Here is a 10726-nt window from a genome sequence, read left to right on the forward strand (position 1 = left end):
CTCACCATATCCTCAAGTATACCTGTTATTCTCTCACTTTTGATTCTAGCCATTCTAGTGGATATGGAGTTGTTTCTCACTGTGGTTTTTTAATTGAGTTATAATTAGCATATCACATTATATTGAGTTAGCTAGTGCTACCTTAGGGAAAGACTTGAATAACCTTTTTGGTCAACCCAGTGTTAGTTTCAACTGTACAACATAATAATTCTGTATTTGTATGTATTGCAATATGACTACCACAATAAGTCTAGTTAACCTCTCTCACCACACATATCTACCAAAAAAAATTTTTTTTTCTTGCAATGAGCACTTTTAAGCTCTACTCTCTTGTGTTCATTTGGTCAGTTGTGTCCAACTCTTTGGGCCCTTTGGTCTGTAAGCCAGCAGGGTCCTCTGTCCATGGAATTTTTCAGGCAAAAATACTGGAGTGGGTTGCATTTCCTCCTCCAGGGGATCTTCCTGGACCAGGGATTGAACCCAGATCTCCTGCATCCCCCACATTGGCGAGCAACTTCTTTACCACTGAGCCACCAAGGGAAGCCAGTAAATACTGTTTAGTAACTAAGTCATGTCTGATTCTTTTGCAGCCCCATGGACTATAGCCTGCCAGGCTCCTCGGTCCACTTTCAAATATGCAATACAGTATTACTGACTATATTGCTATACTGCACATTACATTCCTGTGACTTATTTTATAAACAGGAATTTGCACTATTTGAATTCCTTCACCAATTTTGCCCACCACCCCCACCCTCATTGTAGTTTTGACTTGCATTTCCTTCATGTGTAATCATGTCCAGAAATCCTAGTGTATCTTCCTTGGGAAATTTTCTATTCCAGTGTTTTGCCACCTTTAAATTGGATTATTTGGCTTTTTATTATTGACTAGGCGTTCTTTATACTTTATCCAAGTCTCTGACCAGATACATAATTTTCAATTTTTTTGCCTTCTGTGGGCTGTTTTCACTCTTACTTTAAGAGTTTTTACTTTTGATTGTGATCACATACATATACTATAAAAATGTACATCTTAACTATTTTAAGTGTACAGATCAGCAGTGTGAAGTACATTGACTATGGAAAACCAATCTCCAGACTTTGGTTTTCATCATGCAAGACTGAAACTCTGTACTCATTAAACAACTCCCCATTCATACCTTCCTCCAGCCCCTGAAACCACTGTTCTACTTTCTGTCTCTATAAATTCCACTGCTACGGGAACCTCACATAAGTGGGATCATGCAGTGGTTGTCCTGCTCGGATAGGCTTATTTTACTTCACATGATGTCCCCACAGTCTATCTGTGTTTTAACATGTGTCAGAACTTCCTTTCGCATTGAGTGTGCACTCACTTGCTCAGTTGTGTGGGGCCCCCAGTTATGTGGGCCCCGTGGACTGTGGCCCGCCAGGCTCCTCTGTCCATGGGATTTCCCAGGCAAGAATATTGGAGTGGGTTGCCATTTCCTCCTCCAGGGGATCTTCCCAACTCAGGGATTGAAGCTGCATCTCCTGCGTCTCCTGCATTGCAGACAGATTCTTTACCACTGACTGAGCCACCAGGGAAGCCCCCTTTCTCATTAAATCTGAATAATATTCTATTACATGTATGCTCCATCTTATTGATCCAGTCGTCCTTGATGGACTCTTGGGTTGCTTCCACATTATTGCTGTTGTGAATAATGGCCCTATGAACAAGTGTACAAGTATCTGTCCATATTTTAGATTCTTTTGAGTGTACACCCAGTAGAGGAATCGCTGAGGAACCGTCATATTGTTTTCCATACCAGAAGAATAATTTTATATTCCCACCAATAGTGCACAAGGATTCTAATGGTGTGTTCCCTTTCTTGATGGTGCTCTTTGATGCACAAAATTTATTAATTTGGTGAAATCCAAAATATCTTTTTTTCCCTCTATTTGGTTTTGGGGTCATAGCTAAGAATACTTTGCCAAATCCAAGGTCATAACTATTTCCTTCTGATTGAAAGGCGATAGGATCACTCTATCTGGCTTTTCTGGGTTTGACATCTTAAAGAGAGGTTCTAACAGAGTAAAGACGCTGAAACTAAGTGATGGGGCAAGTGACTGCTCAAGGGGCAGCAGAGCCGGATCCAGAGTCGTCTTCTAGCCCTCATTTAGGTTGAACTTAGATTCAGCCAAGTGCTTAAGGTAGCACCTTGCACAAATTTCAGATCAAATTGCTGGAATAGGCAGATCCTGTGCTCACCTCCTCTCAGGGACACACCAAAACTATAACCACATATAGAACCGCTGCCTCTGAGAATTGACCTGAAGACTAGCACGACAGATTTTCTACACCTAAGGGTGTAAAGAAAAGGCTACATTGAGAAAGGTAGGAAGCACAGAGTCCTGGTCTAGTGAGAACCAACCGCCCCCACACTCCTGTGTGGCAACCCACAAACAGGAGAGATATCACAACCGCAGAGGTACCCCCTGATGAGCAGGGGTCCAGGTCCCATATCAGGCTCCCCAGCCTGGGGAGCCTGCACGGGGAAGCTGAGCACCCAAAACAGCTGACTCTGAAAACCAGCAGGGCTCACATCTGGGGGAGCCCAGAAGCCATAGGAAAGGGAAGAGACTCCACTCTTAAAGGACTCATGCAGAAACTCATTCACTCCAAAGTCCATTACAAAGGCAGCAGCTTGAAAAGCACCTGGGCCATACAAAAAGGAGAGTCATCAGCTAATTTCAGGGTGTGCACCAGAGGGGCAGGGGTCCAGTGGAACTTTAGGGACAGAAGTGCTGGCAGACGTCATTTGTTTTTACTTTCTTTCCATGTAGCTGGCCTGGTGCTGGTGAGCACCATTTCTATCAGTCTCCATCAGCCTACCTAACACCACCTGCCCTGCCCCTGCTTTCTCTTAAGAACTCAAGAGGCCAGCCATACGCACCAGCACCCCCTCCCACAGCAGTTTCAGCCAGGGCCTGTAGACATTTGGACCAGGGACCAGCTTGACCTACTAAGGCCATCTGCAGCAGTCACAGACAGGTCTGCCTGGGGACCAACCTCACCCACCAGAATACCTGCAATAACTGCTGTCTACCCATCACAGGAGGGCACATGTAGAGGATACCCCCGGGACACCTGGCTTTGTTGACCAGGGGAGATGGCCCCACTGGATCCATAGGACCCCTCCTACGTAAGGCCACTCTTTCAAGGCTGGGTGACATAACTGAATCTTTCAAAGAATATCTTTCAAACATGAGGATCTCTCAGAGAAACAACTAAGCAAAGAGGAGATAAGAAACTTATCAGATAATGAATTAAGAGTAACACTTGTAAAGATGTTCATCAGACTCAGTAGAAAACTGGATGGATTTGATGAGAGAGTCAAAAGCCTAGGTGAGTTGCAAGCCTCCTTCAGCAAAGGGCTAGAAACTATAAAAAAGGAAGATTTAAAACTTTTGAATTCATTTACTAAAACCAAAAATACACTCGTGGAAACCAGCAGGAGGTCAGAGAAGGCAAGAAAACAGACTGGTGATATGGATGACAAGGGTAGTAAAAGTCACTCAATCAGAAGAGCAAAAAGGAAAGAGAACAAAACAGAAAAACAAGAAAAGGGCCCATGAGGGGGCCCAACTTCTCCAGCAGGGGAAGGAGCAGCCATGGCCAAGCAGACCAGCTTCCAGAGTCCTCTCCCCACTCCCAGCACGTGCCCACCCTGCTGCCAGGGTGCCCCCGAGGACGGTCAGCTCCTCATCGGGGGTGGAGAAGGAGGAGCCCAAGAGGAGACCTGGGAGGCTGTCAACTAAACCTACTCCTGCCAAAGTGGAAACAAAGCCAAAGAAGGCAACAGGAAAGGATGAATTTTACATAGAAAAGTGCAAGCAAAAGGGGAAAGGGGAGCAAAGGGAAAATGGGGGAAATGGCCACCCAAGAGACTAAAGATTTACCTGCATCAAATGGAGAGGCTGAAAACAAGGCGAGCCCAGCCTCTGATGGAGCAGGAAAGAAAGAAGTTACGTGTGGTTAAGATCACACACCCGAGCCTATCAGTGGTTCCTGTCTACCTTCTTGTACAATACAAAGGAATATTTGTATCAATTATTTTGTAAATGCAAAGTTTTGTAGCAGCTCTAGTAGTATTTTTAAGAAGATAGAAATCCTACCTCATCCATTTTTAAGGTGCAAACGCTTTCTTTTTAAATTTGAGCATAGCTGATTTACACTGTTGTGTTAGTTTCGGGGACACAGCAAAGTGAATTAGGTATACATATATCCACTCTTTTTTTTAGATTCTTTTCCTAAACCAGAGTATTGAGTGCAGTTCCCTGTGCTATACAATAGGTCTTTTTAATCTATTTGATATATAGTATGTGCCTTTGTCAACCCTCCCTCCCCCCTTCCCCGTAAGCATAAGGTTGTCTCCCACATCTGTGACTCTATTTCTGTTTTGTAAGTTAATTTGTACCATTTTTTAAGATACCACATATAAGTGATATCACATGATATTTGTCTTTCTCTGTCTGACATTACTCAGTTTGACAATCTCTAGGTCCATCCATGTTGCTGCTATAAATACTTTTTATTTAAGAGTTGAAATGATTTCCTGGTTGGTTGAGTTTTGGGGGGGTTTTTTGGTACAACCAGAAAATACTAGTATATTGAATGTGGGAAATTTCGATTGTGTTTGGTGTCATCTTAATGCTCCATAGATGGGTTAGCTTTTATATCCTATGATACAAAGCATATTAAATGGCAGTTTTGAGTCAATAGTGCATTTAATGTCTTAAACTTTTTTTTTTTTTTGGCCGTGACACGCAGCATGAAGGATCTTCGTTCCCTGACCAAGGATTGAACCCATGCCCCCTGCATTGGGAGCATGGAGTCTTAGCCACTGGACTGCCAGGAAAGTCTCATTGAACACTTTAAATTTCTTCTCTCCCCCTGTTGTTTTTGGGTAGAATTGTTTCCCAAAGCAAACCACTCCTTGATCTTGGCTCTCTAGTCAGAATTTTGTGCACTCTGTAACACCTTGGGTCATGGTAGTGCAATTTTCCTAGTAACTTTGCTAATGTGCTGTGAACACATGAGAAACTTGAAAAACTTCAGTATTATTGTATGTGATACTAAGTTGTGAATTAGTGGGACTTATGATGTAACAACATATCCACACTTGACTCAATTACAAGCACTGAAATTGAAGCTGTGATCAAAAATCTCCCAAAAAACAAAAGCCCAGGACCAAATGGCTTCATAGGAGAATTCTATCAAAGAATTAGAGAAGATCTAACGGCTATCCTTCTAAAACTCTTTCAAAAAATTGCAAGGAACACTTCAAATTCATTCTATGAGGCCACCATCACCCTGATACCAAAACCAAAGACAACACAAAAAAACAAAACTGCAGGCCAATATCACTGATGAATATAGATGTAAAAATCCTCAACAAAATTTTAGCAAACAGAATTCAGCAACACATCAAAAAGCTCATATACCATGATCAAGTTGGGTTTATGCTAGGGACACAAGGATTCTTCCATGTACAGAAATGAATCAATGTGATATGCTATATTAACAAATTGAAAGATATAAACCATATGATAATCTCAATAGATTCAGGAAAAGCCTTTGACAAAATTCAGCACCCATTTATGATTAAAACTTTTCAAAAATGGGCATAGAAGGAACCTACCTCAACATAGTAAAGGCCATATATGATAAGCCTAGAGCAAACATTATTCTCAATATGAAAAACTGAAAGCATTCCCCCTAAGATCAGAAACAAGACAAGGGTGTCCACTTTCACCACTATTATTCAACATAGTTCTGGATGTCCTAGCTACCGCAATCAGAGAATAAAAAGAAATAAAAGGAATCCAGATTGGAAAAAAAGAAGTAAAGCCCTCAGTTTGCAGATGTCATGATACTGTACATAGGAAAACCCTAAAGATAGTACAGAAAATTACTAGAGCTAATCAGTGAATTTAGCAAAGTTGCAGGATACAAAATCAATACACACAAATCACTTCCATTTCTATATACTAACAATAAAAAATCAGAAAGAGAGATTAAGGAATCAATCCCATTCACCACTGCAACAAAAAGAATTAAATATCTAGGAATAAACTTGCCTAAGGAGATGAAAGAACTGTACACAGAAAATTATAAGACACTAACAAAAGAAATCAAAGATGACATAAACAGATGGAGAGATATTCCATGTTCCTGGGTAAGAAGAATTAATATTGTGAAAATGACTATACTACCAAACACAATCTACAGATTCAATGCAATCCCTATCAAATTACCAATGGCATTTTTCCCAGAACTAGAACAAAAAATTTCACAATTCATATGGAAACACAAAAGACCCCAAATAGCCAAAGCAGTCCTGAGAAATAGGATGGAGCTGAAGGAATTAACCTTCCTGAATTCAGATTATACTACAAAGCTACAGTCATCAAGACAATATGGTACTGGCACAAAAACAGAAATATAGACCAATGGGACAAGATAGAAAGCCCAGAAACAAACCCATGCACCTATGGGTACCTTATTTTTTACAAAGGAGGCAAGAATATACAATGGAGCAAAGACAACGTCGTCAATAAATGGGGCTGGGAAAACTGGACAGCTACATGTAAAAGAATGAAATTAGAACACTTCCTAACACCATACACAAAGATAAACTCAAAATGGATTAAAGACCTAAATGTAAGGCCAGAAGCTATAAAACTCTTAGAGGCAAACATAGGCAGAACACTCGATGACATAAATCAAAGCAAGATCCTATATGACCCACCTCCTAGAGTAATGGAAATAGAAACAAAAGTAAACAAGTGGGACCTGATTAAGTTTAAAAGCTTTTGCACAGCAAAGGAAACTATAAGCAAGGTGAAAAGACAACCCTCAGAATGGGAGAAAGAAGGAAAGAAAGTAGTGCCCAACTCTTTGCAACACCATGGACAGTAGCCTGCACCAAGCTCCTCCGTCCATGGGATTTTCTAGGCAAGAGTACTGGAGTGGGTTGCCATTTTCTTCTCCAGGGAATCTTTCCAAACCAGGGATCGAACCCAGGTCTCCCTCATTTTAGACAGACGCTTTACCATCTGAGCCACCAGGGAAGTCATACAAATGAAACAACTGACAAAGGATTAAGTTCCAAAATATACAAGCAGATCATACAACTGAATGCCAGAAAAACAACCCAATCAGAGTGGGAAAAAGACCTAAACAGACATTTCCCCAAAGAAGACATACAGATGGCTAACAAACACATTAAAGGATGCTCAGCATTGTTCATTACTAGAGAAATGCAAATCAAAACCACAATATGTCACCTGACACTGGTCAGAATGGCCATCATCAAAAAGTCTACAAACAATAAATGCTGGAGAGGGTGTGGAGAAAAGGGAACGCTCCTGCACTGTTGGTGGGAATGTAAACTGATACAGCCACTATGGAAGACGGTATGGAGATTCCTTCAAAAACTAGGAATAAAACCACCATATGACCCAGCAATCCCACTCCTAGGCATATACCCTGAGGAAACCAAAATTGAAAAAGACATGTGTATTCCACTGTTCATTGCAGCACTATTTACAATAGCTAGAACATGGAAGCAACTTAGATGTCCATCAACAGATGAATGGATAAAGTTGTGGTACATATACACAATGGAATATTACTCAGCCATAAAAAGGAACACATTTCAGTCACTTCTGATGAGGTGGATGAACCTAGAACCTATTATACAGAGTGAAGTGAGTCAGAAAGAGAAAGATAAATATCGTATTCTAACGCACATATATGGAATCTAGAAAGATTCTGAAGAATCTGAAGGTACTGAAGAATTTATTTACAGGGAGGCAATGGAGAAACAGACAGAGAGAACAGACTTATGGAGATGGGGAGAGGGGAGGAGAGGGTAAGATGTATGGAAAGAGTAACATGGAAACATATTACCATATGTAAAATAGATAGCCAACAGGAATTTGCTGTATGGCTCAGAGGTTCTGTATCAACCTAGAGGGGTGGGATGGGGAGGGAGATAGGAGGAAGGTTCAAAACGGAGGGGATATATGTATACCTATGGCTGATAAGAGTCAGACACAACTGAGCGACTTCTCTTTCACTTTTCACTTTCATGCACTGGAGAAGGAAATGGCAACTCACTCCAGTGTTCTTGCCTGGAGAATCCCAGGGATGGGGGAGCCTAACGGGCTGTCATCTATGGGGTCCCACAGAGTCGGACACGACTGAAACGACTTAGCAGCAGCAGCATGGCTGATTCATGTTGAGGTTTGACAGAAAACAACAAAATTCTGTAAAGCAATTTTCCTTCAATAAAAAAATAAACTAAAAAAATTTCCCCCTGCGTTTTCTGAGTGTTATAGCTTTTTGTCTGTTTGTTTGTTCACTGCACTGGGTCTTCAATGCTGTGCCCAGGCTTTCTTTAGTTGCGCTGAGCAGGGGCTACTCTGTAGTTGCAGTTTGTTGCGGAACACAGGCTCCAGGCAGGCAGGCTCAGTAGTTGAGGTTTGTGTACTCTAGAGGACAGGTTCAGGAGGGGAGTGTAGGCTTAGATGCTCCACAGCATGTGGGATCTTCCCAGACCAGGGGTCAAACCCATGACCTCTGCATGGCAGGTGGATTCTTAATGACTGGACCACCAGGGAGGTCTCTACTTGTGTAGTGTTCGTGCTAATGATATGTTGGGGCAGTCAGAACTGGGTTTTCCATGGCTTCAAGCACCAGGCTGAAGGGCTTGGACTTGCTCTACAGAGCATTGGGCAGCAGGGGCAAACCAGAGAATCTTAGGAGACCTGGGTGGATGACTAGGAATTGAAGGCTGGGACAGGTTATATAATTAAAGCTATGGTTTTTCCAGTAGCCATATATGGATGTAAGAGTTGGACCATAAAGAAGGCTGAGTACCAAAGAATTTATGTCTTCGAACTGTAGTGCTGGAGGACTCTTGAGTGTCCCATGGACTGCAAGGAGATCAAACCAGTCAATCCTAAAGGAAATCAACCCCGAATATTCATTGGAAGGACTGAAGCTGAAGCTTCAATGCTTTGGGCCACCTAATTCGAAGAACTGACTCACTGGAAAAGACCCTGATGTTGGGAAAGATTGAAGGCAGGAGGAGAAGGGTTCAACAGAGGATGAGATGGTTGGATGACATCACTGATTCAATGGAATGAGTTTGAGCAAACTCTGGGAGATGGTGAAGGACAGGGAAACCTGGTGGGCTACAGTCCATGGGATCGCAAAGAGTCGACTACGACTGAGCAACTCAACAACCGCAACAGACACTGCCCAAAGACCCGTCCTCTGAGAATCTCTCTGGTTTGCAATTTTCTGAGAAGCCAGCTGCTCATCAGACTGTCCTGCAAACATCTTAATCCCCGCGTAGCTCACTCATCCCTCCCTGGGGAGATACTCGGGGGCAGACCTTGACTGGCTCCATCGCAGGACTCCTCCGCGCCTCGCACAAGGGGACCCTTTGCGCACCCAAAAGGGAACGCGGTCTGCAGAACGTTGCTGCAGTTCAGGCTGTGGCCACGCGGGGGCAGTAGTGTCAAGGTCAAAAGTCTGAGAAAGGCGCCCGGCTTTCTGGCGGCTGCAGGGGATCACGCGAGCTTCCGAGGTCAAGACTTCAAGCTTTTTGTAAATGAGTTTGGGGGAAACCACCACGATCCGGTTTTTTCCCCCCCTGCCATATCCACCAAGTAGCTGTGTCTCGCAGCCCAGCAGCTGGTGGAAGTTAGGCAAAACCTATTAGTTTCACCTCTGCTCCGAATTCTCCTTGGCGCCCACCTCACTGGGGGAATCTCTCTTCCCTGCAGCCCCCAAACCCCACCACACCGCATCTTCGTTTCCTCCCACTTTTCCCCTTGTTCCATCTGCTCCAGCCACACTGGCTTTTGGGTTCCTCAAATCAAACTCATAACAGTGTTTGATTTGGGGCAGCTTTGATCCCTAGAAAAACCCATCTTTGTGGTCACTTTGTAAACATATAATTTAAATCATACCTTTAGAAACAAGAGTTTCCGTTAAGTGTTCGGTTCCAAGGATAGCTATCATGTTACTTATACACCTGTCAAAGCGGACTATCATTTTCAAAGAGGTCAGTGAGTGCATCTTTGAGTCCATTCAGAAGTGCAGTGAATTGAAATCTCTTAAATATTGTAGATAACATTTATACAACGTAGTATATTTTAATTCTTTCATCTTAAATGCCTCCACCAAGCAAATGCGTCTGAAATCCTTAGCAGCTGTTACAAATCTAAAAATTAAACATATACAGGGGTTTAAAATGTCCTTTTAAACATTCTGATAATTCTTCTAAAGTCAGTCAGATTATCATATCACTTTTTTAATGTTTATTTATTTATTGTTGGCTGTGCTGGGTCTTCGATGCTGCGTGGGCTTTTCTCTAGGTGCTTCAAGCAGGGCTCTCTAGTTGTAATGTGCTGGCTTCTCATTGCAGTGGCTTCTCTTGTTTCGGAGCATGGGCTCTAGGGCATGAGGGCTTCAGTAGCTGCAGCACATGGGCTCAGTGCTTGTGGCTCCCAGGCTCTAGAGCACAGGCTCAACAGTTTTGTGGCACACAGGCTTAGTTGCTCCGTGGCATGTGGGATCTTCCTGGATCGGGGATCCAACTTGTGTCTCCTGCATTGGCAAGTGGACTCTTTACTGAGCCACCAGGAAAGCCCTCATATCACTTTGTTATCACGATGCTTCTCTCCC

At 42.8% G+C, this 10726-nt stretch overlaps 1 pseudogene; it reads left to right on the forward strand.

The window, feature by feature from the left end:
• The first annotated feature begins 3510 nt into the window (after positions 1-3510).
• On the forward strand, positions 3511-4001 carry LOC104979950 (annotated as a pseudogene).
• Positions 4002-10726: the final 6725 nt, after the last annotated feature.

This window comes from Bison bison, unplaced genomic scaffold (assembly GCF_000754665.1).
Source record: "Bison bison bison isolate TAMUID 2011002044 unplaced genomic scaffold, Bison_UMD1.0 scf7180017864492, whole genome shotgun sequence".
Taxonomy (NCBI): domain Eukaryota; kingdom Metazoa; phylum Chordata; class Mammalia; order Artiodactyla; family Bovidae; genus Bison; species Bison bison.